Here is a 25,172-nt window from a genome sequence, read left to right as displayed (position 1 = left end):
TATTTTCCCTGACAAGCACTGCCACTCCTTTCATCCCTCTCCCTCTATCACATGTGAAGCAACAGAACACCAGGACATTGAGCTGCCAGTCCTGCCCCTCCTGAAACCAAGTCTCACTAATAGCAATAATGTAATTCCACGTGCTAATCCACACCCTAAGCTTGTCTGCCTTTCAGACAATCCTCCTTACATTGAAATAAATAAACATGAGAACATTTCTATCATGTACAAACCTTTGATTTCTGTCTATAATGCAGTCCTCGCATGACCTTGATCATTTTCTACCTCACTATCTGCTCTAACACTCTGGTTCCCATCCCCCTGCCAATCTGATTTAAACCTCCCAGAGCAGCACTAACCCCAATTGTCCAGAAACATGAACCCCTCCCACCTGCACCATCTCTTTAGCTGAACTCTTTAACTTCCTATTTCTAGCCTCACTAGCACCTGAGATCGAAAACATTGAGGTTCGGTCCTTGAAATTTGCACCTAAATCGCCAAACTCTCTTTGCAGGACCTCCTCATCCTTCCTACCCATGTCATTGATCCCTACATGGGCTACAGCATCTGGCTGCTCACCCTCTCTCCTAAGAATACCGAGAACTTGATCCGAGATATTGTGGACCTTGGAACCAGGGAGGCACAGACAATCCAAGATTCTCAATCTCACCCATAGAACTTCTTATCTGTCACCCTATCAAATCCCCTATTACTTTTCCCTCCTTCCTTTCTGAGCTGAGGGTCCAATCTTGGTTCCAGAGACCTGACCACTACAGCCTTCCCCTGGTTGGTCGCCCCCACCAACAGTATCCAAAATGGAATACTTACTGTGGGAACGCCCACAGGGGTGCTCTGCTCTCTCTGTCTATTCCCCTTCCTTCTCCTGACAGTCACCTGTATCCTGACTTTTGGTGGTGACTGTCTCCCTGAAACTCCTCTTTATCATTCTCTCTGCATCTCAATTGTTCCAGAGTTCATCCAGCTCCAGTTCCAGTTCCAATTCCCTAACTCTGTTTATCAGGAACTGCAGCTGCAGTCATCAGCGACAATTGTGCTACGAGCAAACTACCATATCTTTTGATGTGGTGTATCTCCTTTGTTTTAGTCATTGTTAACATGCTGGTGAAAGTGGAAATGAAGGTCAATAATATAGATAGTAAGATGCATGGGATGCTAGCCTTCATTAGTGGTCATAGATTTATACAGCAAGGAATGAGCCCTTAGGTCCAACTTGTCCACGACTATCCTAGTTAGCATTGAAGGCTCGTCCCATGATTCTGTATTTAGTCCATATCCTCTAAGTCCTACCCATCCACATATCTGTCCAAATATGAAGTTTCCTCTGTCAGCTCACTTTCTGAATGATAAAGTTGCTCCTCAGGCCCTTCTTTAATCTATCCCCTTTCACTTTAAACCTATGCCCTTTACTTCATTTCCTGCTCCGGGTGAAAAAAAATCTGTGAGCATTCACTTTATCCATGTTCCTCATGATTTAATGATCCTCTATAAAGTCACCCTGCAGCCTTCTATGCTCCAGAAAATAAAGACCAAGTTTAGAAACATAGAAACGTAGAAACATAGAAGATAGGAGCAGGAGTAGGTCATTCGACCCTTTGAGCCTGCTCCGCCATTCAACGAGATCATGGCTGATCTTAAAGTTCAGTACCCGTCCCCGCCTTCTCTCTGTAACCTTTAATACCTTTATACTGAAGAAATATATCTAATTCCCTCTTAAATATATTTAATGAACCTGCCTCTACTGCCCTCTGTGGCAATGAATTCCACAGATTCACCACCCTCTGGGTCAAGAAATTCCTCCTTTTCTCGGTCCTAAATGGTTTGCCTATTATCCTCAAACCATGGCCCCGGGTTCGGGATTTTCCCATCATTGGAAACATCCCATCTGCATCCATTCTGTCCAGTCCTGCCAGAATTTTATATGTCTCTATGAGATCCCCTCTCAATCTTCTAAACTCCAGGGAGTACAATCCCAATTTGCGCAATCTTTCCTCATAAGTCATTCCTGCCATTCCAGGTATCAGCCTGGTGAATCGCCTCTGCACTCCCTCCATTGCAAGAACATCCTTCCTTAGATAAGGTAACCAAAACTGCACACAATACTCCAGGTGTGGTCTCACCAAGGCCCTGTACAGCTGCAGTAAGGTATCCTTGTTCCTATACTCAATCCCTCTTGATATGAAGGCCAACATACCATTTGCCTTTTTAACCGCCTGCTGTACCTGCATGCTCGCCTTCAGAGACTGATGTACAAGTACCCCTAGGTCTCTCTGCACTTCCCCATCTCTTAATCTATTGCCATTCAAATAGTAATCTGCCCTCCGGTTTGTATTACCAAAGTGGATAACCTCACATTTATCCACATTGTAGTGCATTTGCCATGTATCTGCCCAGTCCCTCAATTTATCCAAATCACACTGGAGCTTCCTGACCCCCTCTTCTGTGCACACAACCCCTCCTAGCTTAGTGTCATCTGCAAATTTGGAGATATTACATCCAATTCCCTCATCCAGATCATTAATGTAAATTGTGAACAGCTAGGGTCCCAGTACAGATCCCTGTGGTACCCCACTGGTCACCGCCTGCCATTCAGAAAACGAGCCATTTATCCCAACTCTCTGTCTTCTGCCTGCCAGCCAGTTCTCAATCCACATCAATACTTTGCCCCCAATCCCATGAGCCTTGATTTTGGAAGCCAGTCGTTTATGCGGGACCTTATCGAAGGCCTTTTGGAAGTCCAGGTACACCACATCCACTGGCTCTCCCCCATCTATTTTACCTGTCACCATCTCAAAGAATTCCAATAGATTTGTCAAGCACGATTTACCTTTTGTAAATCCATATTGACTCCGTCCAATCCCTTCTCTGCTAGTCATATGCTCCGCTATTACATCCTTAATAATGGATTCCATCATTTTGCCCACTACTGATGTAAGGTTCACCGGCCGATAATTCCCCGCTTTTTCTCTACCCCCCTTTTTAAATAGTGGGGTAACATTAGCTACCCTCCAATCCATGGGTACTAATCCTGAGTCTATCGAGTTCTGGAAAATAATTCTTAAAGCATCTGCTATCTGAATGGCCACTTCCTTGAGTACCCTAGGATGTAGATTATCAAGCCCTTGGGATTTATCTGCCTTCAATCCCATCAATTTCCCCAAGACCATGTCCTTAGAGATACTGATTTCTTTCAGTTCCTCCCTTGCATTAGTCTCTATGTTTCCCAACATCCTTGGGAGGTTATTTGTATCCTCTCTTGTAAAAACAGAACTAAAGTAAGAATTTAATTGGTCTGCCATTTCCTTATTCCCCATTATATATTCCCCTGATTCCGACTGCAAAGGATCTCCTCTGGATTTCACCAATCTTTTCCTCTTGACATATTTATAAAAGCTTTTGCAGTCGGTTTTTATATTTGTCGCAAGCTTACTTTCGTAATTTATTTTTGCTCTCTTGATTAATCCCTTTGACCTCCTTTGCTGCATCTTGAACTGCTCCCAGTCTTCGGTTGCGGTACTTTTTTTGGCCAATTGATATGCTCTCTCTTTGGACCCAATGCTGTCTCTAATTTCCCTTGTTATCCACGGTTGAGTCACCTTTTTTGGTTTATTTTTATGCCAAACTGGTATAAACGATTTTTGCAATTTCTCCATTAGATCTGTGAATGCTTTCCATTGTCTATCCACAGTCAACTCCCCCATAAACACCACCCAATCAATTTTACTCAACTCCCGTCTCATACCATCATAATTCCCTTTATTTAAATTCAGGACCTTAGTCTCGGTTTTAATTTCATCACTCTCCATGTCGAGTGAGAATTCGATCATATTGTGATCGCTCCTACCCAAAGGGCCTCGCACAACAAGATTGCTGATCAGCCCCTTATCATTGCATAATACCCAATCTAAAATGGCCTGCTCCCGAGTTGGTTCCTCGACATATTGGTCAAGATAACCGTCCCGTAAACATTCAAGGAATTCCTCCTCCTCTGTATTTTTACCAATTTGACTAGTCCAATCTATATGCAAATTAAAGTCTCCCATGATGACAGCTGTTCCCTTATTGCACGCTTTTCTAATTTCTCTTTTAATGCCTTCCCTCACCTCTATACTACTATTTGGAGGCCTATATACCACCCCCACTAACGTTTTCAGCCCCTTGCTATTCCTCAGTTCTACCCATATAGATTCCGCATCTTCTGAGTTAATATCTTTCCTGTCAATCGTGTCGGTCCCTTCTCTCACCATCAATACTACCCCACCCCCTTTTCTTTCTTGCCGATCCCTCCTAAATATCGTATACCCCAGGATGTTAAGTTCCCAGGCTTGTCCACCCTGCAGCCATGTTTCTGTAATCCCAATTAAATCATATTTGCCCATCTAATCTGTGCCAATCCATTATGCTACCTAATCCCAATGATCTACATCTGGACCTTAGGTCTCCATACACACCCACCCATATACCTGTCTAAATTTTTTCTTAAATGTCAAAATCAAGCCTGCATTCACCACTTCAATTGGCAGCTCATTCCATAATCTTACCACTCTGTGTGTGGAGAATTCCAGAGAGGCGGTGAAGACTGGGACAGTAACATTTAAGTGGAAGTGAAACTTGAATGCCCAGGCAGAGAAGGGTGTGGGATTAATTTGGATAATTGGGATCAATGTACAGTAGAATCCCTGTTAACCGGAATTCAAACATCTGGCAAACTCAAGCAACAAGCAAAAAAAGTGAGGAAAGAAATAAATAGACTGATAGATAAATAAATAAGTAAATGGAACTAACTAAATAAATAAATAGATAGATAGATCGATAGAAGTTTTGAAATTGTAAAAATAAATGTTCTCTGAAGTAACCTTTGGTGAAGATGAGAGCAAATATTCAGCCAGCAGAGAGCTTTACTTGAAACAGCTATTTGAATAGAGTTACATTTGAATAAATGGCATGAAGACCTTTGTTCATTTCAACTGTTTGAATAAAATGGTGTCGCCTGGAATGAAGGGCTCTTTAATGCTGCTCACCGCTGGCTGCCTGCTTAGAAAGAGGCTTTATCTTTATTAATATATGAGTATGTATTTAGTAAGGCTTAATCTGTCAACTTGGGAGGGGGTTAATTACCTATAATGTTTTTGTTTGCCTTTCGGGCGGCTCCGTGCAGGGGGAGAAAGCTGCAGATGCAGCAACGGTTAAAAGTTTCACAGAATGTAACTGAAAATCAAGTAAAATTCTTTATGTTTATATTTTCATACAAGTAAACTTTGTTCAGTTTAAGTGCACTATAGTATTTTTATCTTTTACACTACTCAGTCTTAATGCAGATATATTAGTTAGGCATTTTAAGATAAAAGGCCCTTTCATACAGTCAAAAAACCCGAGTTTAAAGGTGGAGATTCTCCGCCCTTACTTCGGGAGATTTACCTCAATGAATACACCCTGGACGGCCCCAAGGTATCGACTGCAATCCTTCTCAAGGGAAGGGTCAGCGGCAGAGCGCAGCACTCTGCCACTGTGCAGGAAAGTACTGCCACTGCAAGCGGCTGGCTAAGGACAGGTTGATGATGTTGCGGTGACATTGTCAGCCCGCGACTCATCTCATTCATCCCCTCCCTCCAGGATCCCTCAGGGCAGGGGCCATTAAGGTAGGAGTAGCCAGTGGGGGCTGTAAGAGCAGGGGAGGACCAGCAGGAGCCTACAGGGCAGGGGTGGCCGGCAGGAGACATCGGGGCAGGAGCAGCTGACGGGGGCCATCAGGGGGTGGCCAGGGTGGGCTGTGACAGCCCTGCTGGCCACTCCAGCACCTCAGCGAGCTGCTTTGGCCTTCGGGGCCGCTCATCAGTGTTAGCGGCTTAATGCATATCAGAACAGTGGCTGTCTTCCCTACCCATAATCCTCCATGCAGCTGGAACCATTCTGGGAAACACAGAATGGTTTTAGCTGCGTGGGGGATTATGGGTAGGGAAGATGGCCATTGCTCTGCCATGTATTTATGTTAGGTATCACCACAGCAACAGTCGCCTCGCCTATAGCAGCTCTGGAAGATTTTAGGGCTGCTCCATGAACAGGTTAAGTTTAAAATTTTTATCCGCCTCGACAGACGGCCTCAAAGTGGAGGCTCAGCATGAAAACACTTAAAGTCTCAAGCAACCGGAGAACTCACATATCCGGCATCTACCAATCCGCATAGGTGCTGGAAACTGGGGGTTTTTACTGCATATAGGCATGATGTAGGCTTGCTTTGTGCTGTACAACTCAAATGTGCAAGTGTGTAAACATCGATATTCTTGGTTGAAATTGGGTGTATTAAGATATGACAATTTGTTTTGCACTATTCTCAGTAAAAATTGTTGAAATGCAGCCATGAGCAATAGCTAAAGGTTTCAGGTAAAACAAGGCACCTGAAACAGGATGACACAATTGCAAGTTTGGTGCAATTTACTTTATGTCCAACTTGTGCAGGCTGTTAGTGGACTGGAAAATGAGTAAATTCAGTGAAAACTGTTGATCTGGCAAAACCTGAGTTGATATTTAGAATGTTAGAGAACATCATTCGCTGTAAGCATCTAGCATACAATTCAAATCCTCCTTAATTTTATTAAGTAATGGTAAAAGTTCAGTTTATATAAATTATTTAAATCATTATCAACCCTAATACCTAAATATTTAATTCCAGCATACCTGGTATGAACTATTTGATTGAATTATAGAATAAAATTGATCATGAAATAGGTGTGAAAGTTTTAATTTAATTAAAAAATGCCTTTATGTCAAATTGGACTTATTCTATTTCCTATGGATAATCAATTTTTGAGGACTTGGAGGCCGATGGGTGTTGAGAGAATAGAGGATTGTTTTGAAGCTGGAAGATTTATTACTTTTGAACAAATGAAGAATAAATTTAATGTGCCAAATAATACTTTTTTTCTGTTATATCATGAAGGCTTTTTTGACTAAAAAAATAGGTCCACATTTGACATTACCAAGTCAGAGTGAATTGGAATTATTGATTTGTAGTAGTAATGTAAATAAATTTATCTCTGTAATGGATAATTTATTTTTTAAAAAGCCCCTAAAATAGGGGTGCATTAACTGAGATTAAGATGGGAGGCGGATTTAAATATATAAATAGATGAGAAAGATTGGATGCAATTATGTAGAGATAATATGACAAAAAATTATTAATGTTAGATATAGGTTAGTTCAATATAATTTTTTGCATCAGTTATATTTAACTCCATCAAAATTTTAAGAAGTTAACCCTACATTATCAGATTTGTGTTTTAGATGTGGTCGCGAGATTGGGTCATTTCTGCATTCTACTTGGAAGTGTCCTAAAGTTAAACATTTTTTGGTTGGAAGTTGGAAATATTTTGGAACAAGTAACAGGGATTAAATTCCCACAGGATCCAATGTTATTTTTGTTGGTTAATATTAGGACTATAAGACCAATATTCAAATTATCTATGTATCAGATTAAATTTGTACAAATTGCTTTAGCAGTTTCTAAGAAGTGTATAGCTATTATTTGGAAATTGGATACAGACTTAGGGATGGAGAGATGGTGTGCGAAATTTGGGAGCTGTACTCCACTTGAGAAGATAACTTATAATTTATGAAATAAATATCAGATATTTTGGAAAATATGGCACCCATATTTTCAAAATGTGGGTATGAATGCTTAACGGAGTCTTTGAAGACCCCATCTTTTGGTAACCTCCAGCATCACTATACTCTAAAAAACTTTGCGCTATATAGTTTATTCTCTTGATACTCTCCAGTTTTTCTCTTTTCTCTTTTCTTTTTTGGGAGTTTGTGGAGGTGGGGGGGGGAGGGGGGGCAGATTTTGTATACCACATGTATCATTTTTGAAAGTTCCTTATTGAAGAAATGTATTTATGGTTGTGATTTAAAAATTGTTAAATAAAATATTCAAAAAAATAGCATAATTGCTGTCCAAAGAGCAAAAGACTTTAAAACCAAGCTGGTGAGATCTGTTTAATCAATTGTTGTCATTGCATAAGCATCATTCACTACATTCTTGTCTCTTTAGAACTGTCAGTGTTTCAATTAGCCAAAAGTAATCTATAGCTTGTAGATCTAAGGCTTAGATAAGCAACAAAAACAATTTCTGAAGCACTGTGAAATTACAACAGAGAAGGTTTCATAGTTTAGAAGTTCAATCAATTAAAGAGGTAGTAAGATTGCAGTTTTTTTTATGCCATACACAGTAACAGTAGAAAGCACATAGATTTTCAAATAAAGATACTAACATATGTGAATTTATACTGCCACAGACTGATTCTTCATGTCAAGAGAGTTAATCTAACAAGTTCAGCGAGAAACCACTGAGGAAAACCACCATTAGGCCACAGAGGTTGCATAGGGCAAAAAATAATGAGCGAAGGCAGCAAACATTATTGCAGCAAACTATGAAAATATTCTATCGTTACTGAAGAAAACAAATCATTGTTGGAGGAGCTCAGGAGGTGAAACAACATCCATCATTAAAAATGGTCAGTCAACAATTCAGGTCCGATGTATTTATCAAGACCAAGATAAAATAGGTGCAATTATAGAGTTGAAAGGGTAAAGAAGCTGGAGGGGGCAGGGGGGCTCAGAGGGCAAGATTTGGAAAAACAGGTACTATACACCTTCGTTACCACTCTATCTATTTGCGTGGCACTTTCAATTAGCTTTGGACCTGGGTTCCCAGATTTCTCTGTATATCAGTGCTTTTACTAGCCATGTCATTAACTGTATACATTTCTCATACATTTGATATCCCAAGGAGCAACACCTCACATTTGTCCAGATTAAACTCCATCTGCAATTTCTCTGCTCATATCTGTAACTAATCTACATCCTGTTATATTATTTGATAGCTCTCTATGCTGTCCACAACTCCACCAAATCTTCAAGTCATCTGCAAACTTACTAACTCACTCACCTACCTTTTCATCCAGTTCAAGTAAACAGGTGTCCCAACACTTATACTTGTGGAATACCACTGGTCACAGGCCTCCAGCCAGAATAGCAGCCTTCTATGGAGAAATACAAAATTATCTAATGGATTCAATTTGATGCTCAGTAGATACAGCCTTGCAATGAGTGGATCACACGATGTGTAACTGCTGACTTGTTACCACAAGCATCAAAAAATAATATTTTTCTGATTTTGAAGGAAGTTTTCAGAAAAATACATGAGTACAATCTCAGTTGAAGTAGAGTAAGTATTCTTCTAGCAACAGAACACTTTGTTTTGTAGGTTGGTCATGATAATGAGAGTTGTTTGTCATATATAGAACATACATCAGTACAATGTGCAGATGCACTGATAATTTTGCTTGCTGCAGATACAGTTATGTAAACTACAAGAACAAATTATAAGTATAAATTATGTTACCACATGAGAGAAAAAAAGACAATAGATATTCACAGTTGCAATTGGTGCAATTAAAATGAAATGTTACATTTGTGCAAACAGATCTTCAGTAGTTCTGAGTGATGTTGTGGTTATGGCAGTAGAGAGAGGTTCAAGAACCTGATAGATGTTGGAAAGAAATTGTTCATGAACCTAGAATTGCTGTACCTTCTCTGTGCAAGTAGCACTGAGAAAAGACTGATACCAGGGTGAAAGAGTCCTTTCTGACTTTGGCTGCCTTCTGGAGAAATTGCCTCTCGTAGATGTCTTCAGGAGATGGGAGGTCAGTGCTTGTGTTGACCTTGTCTAGGGTTTTATAGATTATGCAGCTTTTAGTGCTCCTGTGCACTTGAGTTTCCAAAGTAGACTGTGATGCAACCAGTCAGTATATATTCTGTGGTATACCCTGAGAGGTTTGATAGAAGATTTGATGACATGATGAATCTCCTCAGACTATTTAGAAATAAGAGGTGTTTTCTTCATGGTTGCTTCAATTTGCTACCACTGCTGCCTTGCCTTGGACTTCCCTTCCTAAAGTCCACAGGATGCAGAAAGATCATAGATAATGTGCCGGATATGGAGGTGGTGAGGTAGAAAGTGAGGACTGGAGGATTTTTTTTGTTCTTCCCAGGAAGAAGAGGGATAAGGGCAGAAATATGACACATCATCCACTGACGTTTGCTAAGTTCAGTATGATCCCACAAGTAGTCATATCTTCCTTTAGCCACCCTTATTCACTTTTCACAGGCAGTATGTCTCTTGGAGATTCTAGTCTGCTCTTCCCTCCCCACCCATCCTTGTAACCCCTTTGGAACTTCCTGCTACAATCGTATTACATGTGATTATCTAATGGATAATCTCCTACATCTCCTTCCAGGCCACAAACAAATCTTCCAGGTGAGGCAGAGCACATTGTCCAACTTAATCTACTGAATTTGTTGTGCTTTGTATGACCTCCTTTACAAACAAAGGCAGATTGGCTGACCACTTCACTGAACACCAACATTCTGATAAGCTTCCTGTAGCTAGCAATTTCAACTCCCTCAACCAATCTGACAAAATATCTCATCCATTGTCCAGGTGAAATCGAATGAAAAATTGAGGAACACATCGTATTCCTCCTGGACAGCCTTAAATCTAATCGCATGAACATCAATTTTTCCAATTTTAGGTAACGCCTATCCTCATCTGTTTCTACTACTGCCTTCTCTTCTTTACCTCCTCCTGTGTTTACTTGTTCTGTCCTCTCTCTAACTTTTCTTTCCCACCCACTCAGAGTGGTCTCTCCCTCCACATGTGTCTCCACTTCCCACACCATCTATCCTCTGTTCTTTCACCTCAGCCCCTCCCCCAGTGTCTTTCCCCCTTTATAGATGTAATTTGATCTTTTTTTAAAATCTTGGTCTTGATAAAGGGTTCTGTCCCAAAACATTTACTGACCATTTCTACCCATGGATCCAGCACTTTTGTCTCTTGTTCTATTCCTTCAGCATCTGCAGACTTCTTGTTTACACCAATGGATGTTGTCTGATCTGCTGAGTTCCTCAAACACTTCATTGTTTGCTCAATTTTCCAGTATTTGAAGCTTTTGTGTTTCTCTGTAAAATATTTTGTTTTCCAGGTTTATATGAAGAGTTTGTTTCTGACAATAATTTTTGATTTAGTCTGTACAGTACTTAAACGCTGGAATACAGAACAGCATCAAATTTAGATTTCTTCCTTCATCATTTGACTTCAAATGAATCAATCGTCAGTCAGAATAAATAAAACGGCTATCAAAAAGCAAGTATACAGGGATATTCAAAACTTTTCATGAAATATCACTCACTCAACTGTTTGCTGAAGTATGGAACTCCAGACATTACTATAAAATATAAATCTGCAAAACTCTTTCTGAAAAGAATATTGAGAACACTTTGGGGACTTTGTTCAAGTAAATGTAGCTTCTAAAGTTGAAAAGAAACAATGACAGTGATCAGATTTGTGGAGTAATCCATTTCGGGAGGTATTACTCTCATTTGTTGAAACACAAGCAGAATGAATGATAGTTTTCCAGCCATTACACTGGATCTTTGTAATGCAAAATGTCCATGCCTTGCTTGGTAATTACAATGTCGAGAAGATTTATTCAGCATTTTTACTGCTGCTTCAAAACTATTTAAAATATTTTTATATGTTTTCTTTCCAGATTCCAGTTAATTTTCATGAGTCTTTGCTTTTCCTTCCTTCCAATTCCATGAGCCCTCCTATGGGCTGACATAGCCAGTGAATACTTCAGTCAGCTGCAAACTCTTTGTGCCCTAACTCATTGCAGATATGCTGCGTCAGAGACATTTGGCAGGGTATGATTGTTACCTTTCTTTTTAAAAATTTTAACATTTTATTAGCACATGTAATAAAATTGCATAAAGAACTAGAAAATTCTATATAACAAAATCAATACATGCTTTTTTTTAACCATTTTCTTTCCCCCCCCCAACCCACTCCCTCCCAAATGGAAAAACCCCAAGAAGTAAGCAAAGAAAAAGGAAAAAGGAACAAAGAAAGAAAAAGAGAATAGATTGATTGAATTGTGACCTAATTATTCTACCACTTACAACTATCATTATATCTTTTGAACATGAAGTATATAGTAAAAATGAAACACTACTGTGCAATACATAACACTTAATCAAAATCTAAGTATATACATAAAAAAGCACACAAAAAACATCTAATAAAGTAAAATAAAATGAAATACATTAAGGTGAGGATGGGGAGTGACAAAGTTCGTACCAAATTCTACCAATTGACATAATTACTTATAAAGTTATAACACCAATCATTTGCATATATGGAAACCAATTTTTCAAAAATGATCATATTTGTTCTATAAATTATAGGTGATCGGTTCCAAAAGTATACAACTTCGCATTTCTCCATGACATCTATCTAATTCCAAATCTGTATCTAATTTCCATGAAACAGCTATACATTTCCTGACAACTCCCAGTGTAATCTTTAAAAATTCTTTTTGAAACTAATTTAATTTTGATATATCCCCAAAAGAAGCAACATAGGGTTTCTCAGGAGTTTAAAACCTGTTGAAGAAAATCTATTAAATTAGTCCAAAAAAAATTCATTTTGGGGCATGTCCATGTAGAATGTAAAAAGGTGCCTATGTCCTGTTTACATCGAAAACACTTATCCAAAACATCTAACTTCAATCTATTATGCTTTTGTGGCATAATATTTAACTGATGCATGAAATTGTATTGTACCATTCTATATTTAACAGTTTTTGTATTTTTCATACTATCATATTTATGTTCAATTTCTATCATTTATATCTACCATTGGTTAAATTTATGAAAATCTTTCTTCTTTGCTTCCCTCAAAAGTAATAAATACATAACTGATATAAACTTTTTTTGTTTTTGGATTTGATATTAATATTTCTATTTCATCGTCTTCTAATACAGGTAGTAACTAAGATATAGTTATCTTTCTCATAGATAAGCCTTTATTTGCTAATATCCAAATATTGTATAATTTAGTATTCCACATTTAGTTTTCAATTGGTCAAATGTCATTAAATATCTGCCTTGATAACAGTCTTTAATAAATTTTATTCCAGTTAATAACATTTATATTATTCAATGTAAACAGGATCAATTAATTTTGCTCCAGTGGCATCCTCACTAAACCATATCCCTTAACTCCCATCAACATATGTACCTTGTGCTACATTCTGACCAAATGTTTTAATATTAGTGTGCCTGTTTCTCCAGTTAATAATACCTCATTCTATTTAGATAGAAATTCTTCAGATTCTTTTTTACCTATTCTATATTAACCCAAGCCACTTTTACTCCTTCCTCAAAAAAGAAGAAAGAAATCATAGTTGGTTTGCTTTATAATAATACTCAAAATTTGGAAGTTGTAGACCTCCCGATTCAAAATTCCAAGTTAATTTTTTCCATAGATAAAGGTTGAGAACCACTGGTTTAGAGAAATAAATATCCTCATCTTAATGAAAAACTTCAAAATCCTAAACAGAAAAGGGGATTGGCATTGCCTAATTTTATATTATATTATTGGGCAGTTAATATTAGATATTGTGGCGGTGCACATCCTCATGGCGAACCGGCCCCGCTTGTATTGCCACGTGGCGGGGCAGCCATGGGAAATGGCTTCATCAGAGGTTTCTCTCTGACTCCAGCATCCCTTCCAGCACGCACCCTGGGCAGCGATTATGATGTCACAATGCACCAGGTGACTGACCTCATGCTGCCCTTATAGGGGCGTGCTGAATTTGAATAAATATAGTCGTTAATGACCCTCAACGTGATGGCTGTGTTTCTTCCACTGCTCACATCGCCACAATGGTGACCCCGACGAGCCCAGACATTTTTCTGGACTCAAAACACCATGAATTCAGCAGAAGTTAATGCTGTCTCCATCAAGCTTGCCCCCTTTTGGACCCACCGATCAAGAACGTGGTTCAGGCAGGCGGAAGCACAATTTCAACGCAACATCTTCTCAGACACCACAATGTTCTATCATGTCCTGAGCGCTATGGACCAAGATACGGCAGCGAGGGTGGTGGATGATTTCATCCACCACCCTCTCGGTTACGGGCAAGTACACCTCCCTCAAAGACCTGCTGCTTGGATCTTTCGGGCTAACTCTCCAGCAATGGGCTTCCAGGCTCCTTCACCTAGATGGGCTTGGGAACCATAGTCCGTTGGCGCTGATGGATGAAATGCTGGCCCTGGCAGAAGACCACAAGCCTTGTTTTCTCTTCCACCAGCTATTCCTGCAACAGATACCGAAGGACATCCAGCTGCTCCACACAGAAGAAGACTTCTCAAACCCGAGGAGAGCAGCCACCTGTGCGGATGCCCTCTGGCACATGAAGAGGGAGAACGAGGCAGCCCTCAACCAGGTGACATGACCAGGAGCCAGCCGACTGCAAGCCGCTCTCAAGACCAAGCCAGAGGAGGGCCAGTCGACCTGGTGTTTCTACCACCAGTGCTGGGGAGCGCAAGCCCGTAAGTGCCGCCAGCCCTGCAGGTTTCAGGGAAATGACCAGGCCAGCCACTGTTGAAGGCTGCGACAGCTGGCCACACAAACAGCTTCCTTCATGTGATGGACAGATCCACCAGCCTCCAATTCCTGGTGGACACAGGAGGTGAGCTCAACCTCCTTACCCCCACAGCATTAGAGACTCGCACCCAATCTTGAGGTTCAACCCTACGGGTGGCCAACGGTTCCACCATCAGGACCTACAGCACCCACAGGGCACAGATCCAGATCAGGAAGAAGAAGTTCCACTGGAGGTTCATCCTAGCCTCTGTGGGCACTTCAGAGCTCATGGCCTATTGGTTGACATGAAGGGCAAGAGGCTGGTCAATGCCCGAACATTCCACTCCACCCCACTGGACACAGCAGAAGCCCACAGGCCGGAAATCGCTGCCGTAGCCACCGCCAGGAACAAGTTCAATGAGATCCTCCACGAATTCCCCGCCATGTTAGAGCCATGGTTCAACGCCGCCCTGCCCCAGCATGGAGTCTTCCACCACATCGCAACATAGGCCCCCCGCTGCATGCTAGACCCAGACAGCCGCCACCCGAGAAGCTCCAGCAGGCAAAGGAGGAGTTTTCCAGGCTCCAGGAACTGGGAATCGTCCAGCGCTCGGACAGCACCTGGGCATCGCTGCTCCATTTGGACCCAAAATTATCTGGGGGCTGGAGACCATGTGGGGACTACTGTCAGTTGAACGATGCAACCACCCCCGACAGGTACCCAATGCCCCATATACAGGACTTCTCCGCCAACGTCCACGGCGCACGGGTCTTCTCCAAAGTGGACCTCGTGCAGTGAACCATCAGATCCCGGTGCATCCACACAATGTGGGTAAGATGGCCATTATCACCCCTTTCAGCCTCTTTGATTTCCTGTGTATGCCCTTTGGTCTAAAGAACGCGGCCCAAATATTCCAGCGCCTCATGGGCGTGGATGGAAAAGACTAGACTTTGTATTCATTTACCTGGACGATATTCTCATTGCCAGTTGCAACCATGACGAACACAAAGCCCACCTCCGCACATTCTTTGCCTGGCTGGCGAACTTCAGCTTCACGGGCAACGCGGCCAAATGCCAGTTCAGCAAGGAGTCCCTCCAGTTCCTGGGGCACAACATTTCGGCGGCTGGGGACGCACTGGCGCCGGAGAAGGTAGTGGCTGTTCAATGATTCCCCAAACCCTTCACCCTGAAAGACCTCCAAGAGTTCATGGGGATGGTGAACTTTTACCAACATTTCATCCTTGGAGCCGCGCGCAACATGCACCCATTGTTCGCGCTCATGGCCACCAAAGAAAATACTTTATTGTGGTCAGAGAAGGCGGACAGGGCTTTCCTCCCAACAAAGGAGGCTCTACCCAGCGCCATGCTGCTGGTGCACCCACGCTGGAGGCGCACACGGTGCTCTCCATAGACGCCTCAGCTAAGGCAGTGGGGAGGGTTCTGGAACAGTGGCAAAGTGGACAATAGTACCTGCTGGCCTTTTTCAGGAAGCAGCTGCATCCGCCGGAGCTCAAATACAATGCCTTCGACCAGGAGCTCCTAGTGCTGTATTTGGCCATTCGCCATTTCCACTACTTCCTTGAGGGCAAGCCGTTCATATCCTTCATGGATCACAAGTCCCTCACTCAAGCACTGACGATGGCCAAGGATCTGTGGTCCGCCAGACAGCAGCGCCACCAGTCGTACGTGTCTGAGTTCATGACCAACATACGATACAAGGTCAGCAAGGACAATGGAGTGGCGGATGTGCTCTCCCGTCCAGCCATCAACACTCTCGCACCCGGCCTGGATTATGAGCAACTGGCTCAGGCACAGAGGAACAATGCGGAGACGCAGGCCTTATGGACTGCCATCTCGGGCCTCAAACTCAAGGATGTCCAGGTGCCCAGCAGCCCAGACACATTGCCCTGCGACGTCTCAACAGGCACACCGCACCTGGTGATCCTGCCGCACTGGAGAGCGAAGGTCTTCAGTCTGATCCACAACCTCGCTCACCCAGCGGTAAAGACAACCGTGCGGATGGACGCGGAGTGGTTTGTGTGGCACAAGCTGAAGAAGGAGGTGGCGGAACTGGCCAGAAACTGTACCAGGTGCCAGACCTCCAAGGTTCAGTGACACATGTGAGCCCCCATCCAGAACTTCGACCCGGCAGATTACAACACATCCACGTTGATGTCGTTGGCCCCTGCCGGTGTCCAAGGTGGATCGTTACCTCCTCACAGTGGTGGATCGGGCCACAAGGTGGCCGGAGGCCGTCCTGATTAAGGAGGCCTCCGCTGAGATGTGCGCCAGGACTCTGGTCAGCCAATGGATCACCCGTTTCAGAGTCCCGGCACACATCACTAGCGACAGAGGGGTGCAGTTGACATCTGCCCTGTGAACTCAGATGGCAAAGCTCCTGGAGGTCAAGCTCCACCACACCACAGCATACCACCTGCAGTCCAACAGGTTGGTGGAGAGGTTCCACAGGCACCTGAAGGCATTGCTTATGGCCAGGCTCTCTGGACCAGACTGGGCGGATGAACTACCCTGGGTCCTCCTCAGGATTAGGATGGCACCCAAGGAGGACCTGCAGGCTTCAGCAGCGGAGATGGTCTATGGTGCACCGCTTTCCCTGCTGGGTGAGTTTTTTGGCCCAGATCCTGACACCAAGACCAACGACAAAAACCTGCTGGCGGACCTACACAGGCATCTGGCCTCCCTAGCTCCCCCACCCCCGGCCATTTCATCTCCCCAAAGAGCTCGACTCCGCCCAGTTCGTTAAAATAACAAAATATAATTTTTTTTAGATATTTACAGATTAGGGAATTTGTACGTTCCTTAGTATTAAACCTTCTTCAGAAATACAAGATCCAAATGGGCAAGAGAACGACTGATTCCACCTGCATTGAATTCGTCCATCGTTATTGAATGAAGATCTACCGGGACCAATGCCTGAAGAGGGCGCACAAAATCAGTGAACCGGTGTGGACTCGAAAGGCCTACATGGCCTGTTTCCGCTCCGTAAATGGTTATATGGTTATTTGGAATTAAAGAGAATAGAGAAGATTTATAATCTTAAACAAAATACCAAAAAGTTTATATCCATTCTCTATGAGCTATTATTGATGTCTAGTGGTGATTCCCTGGACAAGACTAAGAAATGATGGGAACAAGATTTTCAACAAGAATTTTCTGATGCTACATGGGATTCTATTTTGAAATTGGTTAATTCATGTTTTTTTTCATAGAAAACATTATTATCATATAAATAGTTATTTTAAATTACAGTGTCATACGATTACACATATCTCCACCCCCCCCCCTCCAACTGATAAAATTTAAAAAAAAGGGAAAGGGTGTTTGAGCTGCCATCATTAATTAGTCCATATCTTGATCTTCAGGAATTCAACGCTATTAACCCAACTATATTATTTAAACATTTTCATGGAAGTTAATTATATCCTTAAACCAATGTGATTCAAATAAGGTTGCCATATTTTAACAAAAATGTCATATTTTTCTGGGGGCCACAACTTTGCATTTCCATATTCCAGCGAGTAATAAGTCAGGGGGAGTCGGACTTCCACGTAACAGCTACATATCTCCTGGCTACCGCTTATGCCAATAACCATAAGATTGCTCAATAAATACAGTTCTGGTTCCAATAGAAAATCCACTTCTATAATTTTTGTCAAAATATATGCCAAGTCATACCAAAAGGATCCTACTTTCACGCAAAGTCAGGTTGAAGGTATAAATGTTCCTATACCACATCTAAAACACAAGTCCGGAATTTCAGCTTTTAAATCGCATATTATTTGCGGTATAAGGTATAATTGGTGCTTAAAATTGTATTGTACCAATCTATATTCTGGCATTAATAAATGATGTCATATTATTAGAGCACAATTTTGACTCAAGTCCGTCTCCCACCTTTCCCTTGATTTGTGCAAGTCCATTTTGGACTTATGCTCTGCAATAGGAAATAGGAAATACAGTCCAACTCCAATTATCCAAAATCTTAGTTATCCAAACTTATTTTTCAGAGCTGACAGTGGTAACAGCCACAGACCTCAGTCTCCCAGCAGCAGCAGCAGCAATGGACGCTGGGCTCCCTGCGCCAGCAATAGCACACCTCAGGTTCTCAGCATCGGGAACAACGGACTTCAGGTTCCCGGTAGCGGCAGCAGCGGACCTCAGACTCCCGGCACGGTCGGGGCCTTGGTGGGGAGGTGTCAGTGATCGATGATGACCAGGATTTTTTTGGTAAGAATTAAACATTATTTTAATGCTTAAAAAGCCTTACATTGTTGTTTGTTGTTGCTTCAATACTGTTACAAGTGATTTACTATTGCTACTGGGCTGTTTTTAAAAAAATGACCAGTTTTCTGAAAAAAAAGTTTATCTGAAATGGGCCCAGTCCCGACCATTTTGGATATTCAGAGTTGTACTGTACATCTTAGATATAAATTTACCTGGGATCTCCCTTTGAAGAAGAGCCTCCATGTCATTACACGTTGGCAGGGTCATGGCTGGTCCTAAACTACACATTGGCAGTGTCATGGATGGCCCTAAACTACACAATGACAGGGTCATGGCTGGACCTAAACTACAAGTTGGCAGGGTCATGGCTGGTTCTAAACTACACATTGACAGGGTCATGGCTGGTCCTAAACTACACATTGGCAGGGTCATGGCTGGACCTAAACTACACATTGGCAGGGTCATGGCTTGTCCTAAACTACATGTTGGCAGGGTCATGGCTGGTCCTAAACTACATATTGGCAGGGTAATGGGTGGTCCTAACCTATCTCTTAAAAATGGTCTTAATTGAAGAAAGCAGAAGAAAGTTCTATTTGACAAATCATATCTAATTTTTAGCTGTTCAAATGTCATTGTCCATAACAATCCTCAATAAACTTGATCCCTTTACAGTGTCAAGTGTCCAGGATTTTATTTTTTAATGCTACAAGGGTGTTTTTGAAGATAACCCCACTTTTAGACCTATATATTTATTAATTTTCTGCCAAATTATGTGTTTTAGAATGGGGTTATCTGCCTTTCCAGACAATAATTTAACATTCCATTTGTAAATGAAATCTTCTGCCATCTTCTCATCCACCATGTGTCGACCAATTTTAGCCCAATCAGGAATATCTCTTCCCTAAAAAAAATGTTATAAATTTCAATTGGCAGCCAAATAATATTTTTTAAAATTAGTTAATCGTAGTCCACTCAATGAATAATCCCAAGTAAGTTTTTCCATGGAGACTCTTGGCATCTAAGACTTCCATGTAAATTATCTGACATGCTTTTTAAAAAAACTTGTTGGTATAAGAATGGGTAAAGATTGAAAGAAATATTGCAATCTTGACATCATTTTTATCTTAATATAACTGGTTCATTCATTTTCTTTATCCGCCCAACATTCATTATTGCAATTTAAAGTAGCACATTGAGCTTACTTTTCCAAAGTTCAATTGGCTCAATCTTATTCCAATTTCTCGTCAAAGTGTGATAGATGTAAGACTGAAGAAGGTACATTATTTCATATGTTTTGGTCATGTTCCTTGCTTTCCAGTTATTGGAAAAGAATCTTCCTTAACTTACCTTTAATTCTTAATGTTAATTTGGCCTCAATCCTTTTTCTGCCCTATTTGAAGTAAGTAAGTCAGCTGATTTAAATTTGTCTGGGCTGCAATCCCATGTAGTTTCCTTTGCTCTGTTCTTTGCAGCCATTCTGAGACATCGAGCAATTTCTCCCAAGGACTGATGATTCTTGCTGATTCACATATGCACGTGATCTTTAATATGGTTCCATTTGAAAGGAATTCTGTCATACAATTATTTTGCTGTGATGAAGAGTGGATTTAGGACCAGATAATCACCCATAAAATCTATAGAATATGAAGTACAATACAAAGGACATCCCAAAAAATAATTAAAACAAAATGACAAAATATGATCATATAATGGAAATTGGTTAATAAGAAATGCAATTTTGAATACTGTAAGCTCTTGAAGGCTAGAAATGGTGATCACGGAAAGGGGAATTTTACTGTGTTTGTTTGGATCTGAAACATATGAACAAAATTCAAAGCTTTTCATGAAATTCTGCTTAACTTTGTGGTGCAGGCAAGATTACATCTGGTGGTTTTCTATTGATTTACAGGTTATTGAGGCTAGTGTGTTCAATGTTCTTTTAGGTGCAACGTGATTTTGCCTTGTTTTACATTGTTCTTGTGCTGCCAGTTTATGTGCCTCACACAGTCTGTAATATTCAAAAGCTAAATTCTTCAGGTTTTCTTTTTTTAAGATCAGCAAGAGTCTTTATTGGGTCTTCATAACTACCCTCTGACTTTTTGTCGACAGTGAATGGACTGATCTGACTGCAGCATTGCAAACCCACCAGTGAATAAGAGCTGCAGGAATAATGTTCTGGTGATTTGCAATGTATTTTAAGTAAATAAAGTGCCACAGTCTTTGGCTTGGCTTCGCGGACGAAGATTTATGGAGGGGGTAAAAGTCCACGTCAGCTGCAGGCTCGTTTGTGGCTGACAAGTCCGATGTGAGACAGGCAGACACGGTTGCAGCGGCTGCAGGGGAAAATTGGTGGGTTGGGGTTGGGTGTTGGGTTTTTCCTCCTTTGCCTTTTGTCAGTGAGGTGGGCTCTGCGCTCTTCTTCAAAGGAGGTTGCTGCCCGCCAAACTGTGAGGCGCCAAGATGCACGGTTTGAGGCGAGATCAGCCCACTGGCGGTGGTCAATGGGGCAGGCACCAAGAGATTTCTTTAGGCAGTCCTTGTACCTTTTCTTTGGTGCACCTCTGTCACGGTGGCCAGTGGAGAGCTCGCCATATAACACGATCTTGGGAAGGCGATGGTCCTCCATTCTGGAGACGTGACCCATCCAGCGCAGCTGGATCTTCAGCAGCGTGGACTCGATGCTGTCGACCTCTGCCATCTCGAGTACTTCGACGTTAGGGATGAAAGCGCTCCAATGGATGTTGAGGATGGAGCGGAGACAACGCTGGTGGAAGCGTTCTAGGAGCCGTAGGTGATGCCGGTAGAGGACCCATGCCACAGTAAGTCTCTGCAAATTGGATCTATTGATTTACTTCAAGATTAGTTGCCCAATTACAATATAAATAGAGAAACATCTGATTAGACATATCACTGTACTGCAATATAAAACCAGCTCCAATACATTTAAATTATTTTTTGGAATATGGGAGGAAACTGGAGTACCAGGAAGAAACCTACGCAGACATGGGGAGAACATACAAACTCCTTTCAGACGGCGACAGATTCAAACATCTGCTGGAGCTGTAATAGAATTGTGCTAACCACTACACTAACAGAAACATCCAAAGATTTTGTCTAATTGTTCGATCAAATAACAGAAATTATATGGGGACTTTAAAAAGATGGATTATCCTTTTGCATCTGATGGCAACATAAATTTTAAATGGGAAAAATATATTTTTAATCAAAAAGGATGACTGTTAATTCTTTCAATGTGCATCACAATCAAGCCCTGTGTAATTTGTTACTTTTCTTGTGAAGAAGCAATTAATTGGAAACTTGCTAATGTCCTCAGGTTTATCTCTGCATTTTACTTTGTTACCATTCATTGGAATGCCGATCACTAGCAATGATACATAAAAATAGCAGTAAAATAACTAGCGATTATCCTTATTGTTTAAATCATTCCTCTTCAAATTAATATCAACTTCCATACTTCATATAAAATGGAATAGGCAATATCACTCAGCTAACCTGATTTCTAACATCATTGAGATATCCTCTTCAAGTTTGGAAGTGGCAAGTGATAATGATGTGCCTGAAATGTTTTACACTTCTGACCAAAGGAAACATGTAAGAAAGTTTCAGTCTTCAGTTGGTACCTACCCATGTGACCACAGAGATGCTCCCTCTCTGCCTTCTGCAGGAACCATTCCTGCTGTTACTCCTTTGTCCACTCCTCCCTCCCCACTAATTGGCACCTTGGGACCTGCCCCTGTCACCGCAGAAGATGCTCCACTTGCACCCACACCTCTTCCCTCACCACCATTTGGGGCTCCAAATAGTCCTTCCAAATGAAGCAGCATTTAATTTGTAAATTGGCAAGGGTCATCTACTGCATCCAATATTCCCATTGTAGTCTCCTCTACATCGCAGAGTCTGGATGCAGACTGCTGCAATAGTGTAGATCTCCCAGTGGGCACCCATTTCAATTCCTCATCCCATTCTCTGTTGACATGTCTGTCCATGGTCTTCTATACTGCCAGACTGAGACCATCCACAAATTGGAACAGCAATACCTCATCTTCTGACTCGGCATCCTTCAACCAGATGCATTAATATTGACTTCTCTGGCTTTCGTTAAACCTCTCCCCCCACTTCTTCCCCCATCACCTTCATCCAATTAACACCTTTTGTTGGTCTGGATTCCTTCCCCAGCCAGCATTGTCTGAGTTCTAAGATTTTATGATATTTCCTGGTTCTGGCTCATTCTGCTTATTCCTTGAAGAAGGGCTCAGGCCCAAAATGTCAGCAATATATCTTTGGTTTTTATGGATGTTGAAAAACTGGCTGAGTGCCTCCAGCATTTCGGTGTGCTTTTACTACAATCACAGCGTCTGCAGACTTAGCAAAATGATGTTGTTGCTGTGTACTGGGGAACCATTTTTAACTTGTATTAAACCACGAGAGAAGCTTCACATCTCTATCTACTTGTGTATTAGTAAATCACAAATACATAACAGTGGTGATGAGGATCGAAATGGGACCCACCCGCCCCGCCACAGCACTCCTGTACTCCGTAAGGCAGAAGGAAGATTTAAAAGGGAAATGCCAGATTTTCAACACAGTGGACCCCACAGCCCCAGCCACAGAGAACAAAGGACAGAAGTTTCAAAATGGAAGGAAATACGGAGGTAAAGTTTGGAGAATTTGTGGAGTCAGCAGAAAACTGGTTTAACTATGTAGAAAGATTTGATCACTACTGTCTAGCCCATAATATTGATGAGACACCACCTTTAACCTGTAAGTCATCACTGTTTTTGAGTCTAATGGGAAGTAAAACATTTGATCGACTCAAGTCCCAGCTGGCACCTGAGAATCCGGGAACAAAATGGTACACATAATTGTGTACAACAACAGGACCACATCTAAATCCCAAACCACCGGTTATGGTTGAAAGACAGAGCGAAAACAAAGAACAGGCAAAACTGTAAGCGAATACTTGGCTACATTACGTAAACTAGCAAAACACTATGATTTTGATCAATTCCTAACCCAAGCGTTACGAGACCATTTAGTAATGCGTTTGCCTGACCACAATACCAAACAAAAATTACTAAACATGGATGAGGTAACACTGGATGTAACATTTAAGACAGCCTTTGGCACAGAAATGGCCAATTAAAAACTTGGACAATGACCAAAATGATCTACTAGTTGGGAAATTTTCCCACCAAGAATGCTTCAGCTTCAGGAAATACAACCACAGACACAATGATTGTTATTTCAAGAATCCAGATGCCACCTCTATGATAAAGAGGGACACATAAGGCCATATGCCCAAGAAAAGACAGAAACCAAAACACAGAAAGCACCCATCCAGGGGGAAAACAGTGGAAGAAAAGGATGAAATTCCCAGCACCAGCAAAGAAACAAACACTCGGAGGAAGACATCGGAGATCATGTATGTTCGCAGACTAAATGGTCAAAACTAAACAATCAACAACAAACCTCTCCGAACGGAGTTGCTTAAAACACCAACTCCTGCTTCCTCAGCTACTCATGAATAAAACCAGTACGATTTTAAAGATAGTCACAGTGTATAGGGTCATGTTGTTTGGAACGTGCAACTTGAACGTACAATACTAAGAACGACCACCAAGAAGATTACGTCTCTTCGTCATGGACATGAAGGGGCCAGCACTATTGATAAGAAACTGGTTAGCACACATTCAGTTAGACTAGGCCAAAATTAGATCAATAATGAACTTAAGCCAGGAAGAGCAGTGCCAGCCAAAACTGGAACAAGTTCTCAAGAAGTATCAGATGGTTTTCAGAAAAAGCCTAGGTAAAATCCATGGAATTCAAATGAAACTACAACTGAAATCAGGTGTAGAACCAAAGTTCTGAATGGTACCCTTTGAAACAAAAGGAAGATTGTTGGATCTCAACAGATTAGAAAAAGAGGGAATACTGGAACAAATTCAATACTGTATTGGGCAGCTCCCAACACACCAGTGCAAAATGGAGAAATCCAAATTTGTGGTGATTACAAATTCACCATTAACCAGGTTCTTCAGATACCTGAACATCCTATGTCCAAAGCAGAATAATTATTCCAGGCCCTGAACGGGGGAAAGAAATTCACAAAACTGGATTTATCACAGGCATACCAACAAATAGAGTTGGACAAGTTGGACTTGGGGTTATTCACCTAAACCCAAATGCCATACGTAATATCAGCAGCCCCGGCTATATTTCAAGTGACCATGAACAAATTATTTCAAGGTATCAATGTAGGATATCACCTTGATGACATCATAGTTACAAATCGGGATGACTCTGAGCACCTATCCAATTAAAAATGCTCCTAATCTGAATGCAACAAGAAATCTCTGTCAGCAACAGGACAAGTCTGTCACCTATCTGAGCTCTACAATTAAC

At 41.6% G+C, this 25,172-nt stretch overlaps 1 protein-coding gene and 1 long non-coding RNA gene across 7 annotated transcripts in view; one reads left to right on the top strand and one right to left on the bottom strand.

Moving 5' to 3' along the window:
* LOC138751586 (RNA-binding motif, single-stranded-interacting protein 3) overlaps nucleotides 1–25,172 on the bottom strand; it is a 1,523,265-nt gene that overhangs the window by 1,034,900 nt on the left and 463,193 nt on the right. The gene's annotated exons all lie outside the window — the stretch shown is intronic.
* LOC138753328 (uncharacterized) lies at nucleotides 13,795–20,384 on the top strand. The gene is made up of 3 exons (XR_011351107.1): nucleotides 13,795–17,125; nucleotides 18,533–18,752; nucleotides 20,222–20,384. It is a non-coding gene; the product is annotated as an uncharacterized lncRNA (long non-coding RNA).

Source organism: Narcine bancroftii, chromosome 1 (assembly GCF_036971445.1).
Source record: "Narcine bancroftii isolate sNarBan1 chromosome 1, sNarBan1.hap1, whole genome shotgun sequence".
In the NCBI taxonomy this organism is placed as follows: Eukaryota; Metazoa; Chordata; class Chondrichthyes; order Torpediniformes; family Narcinidae; genus Narcine; species Narcine bancroftii.
This window is presented reverse-complemented; position numbering and strand designations above follow the sequence as displayed.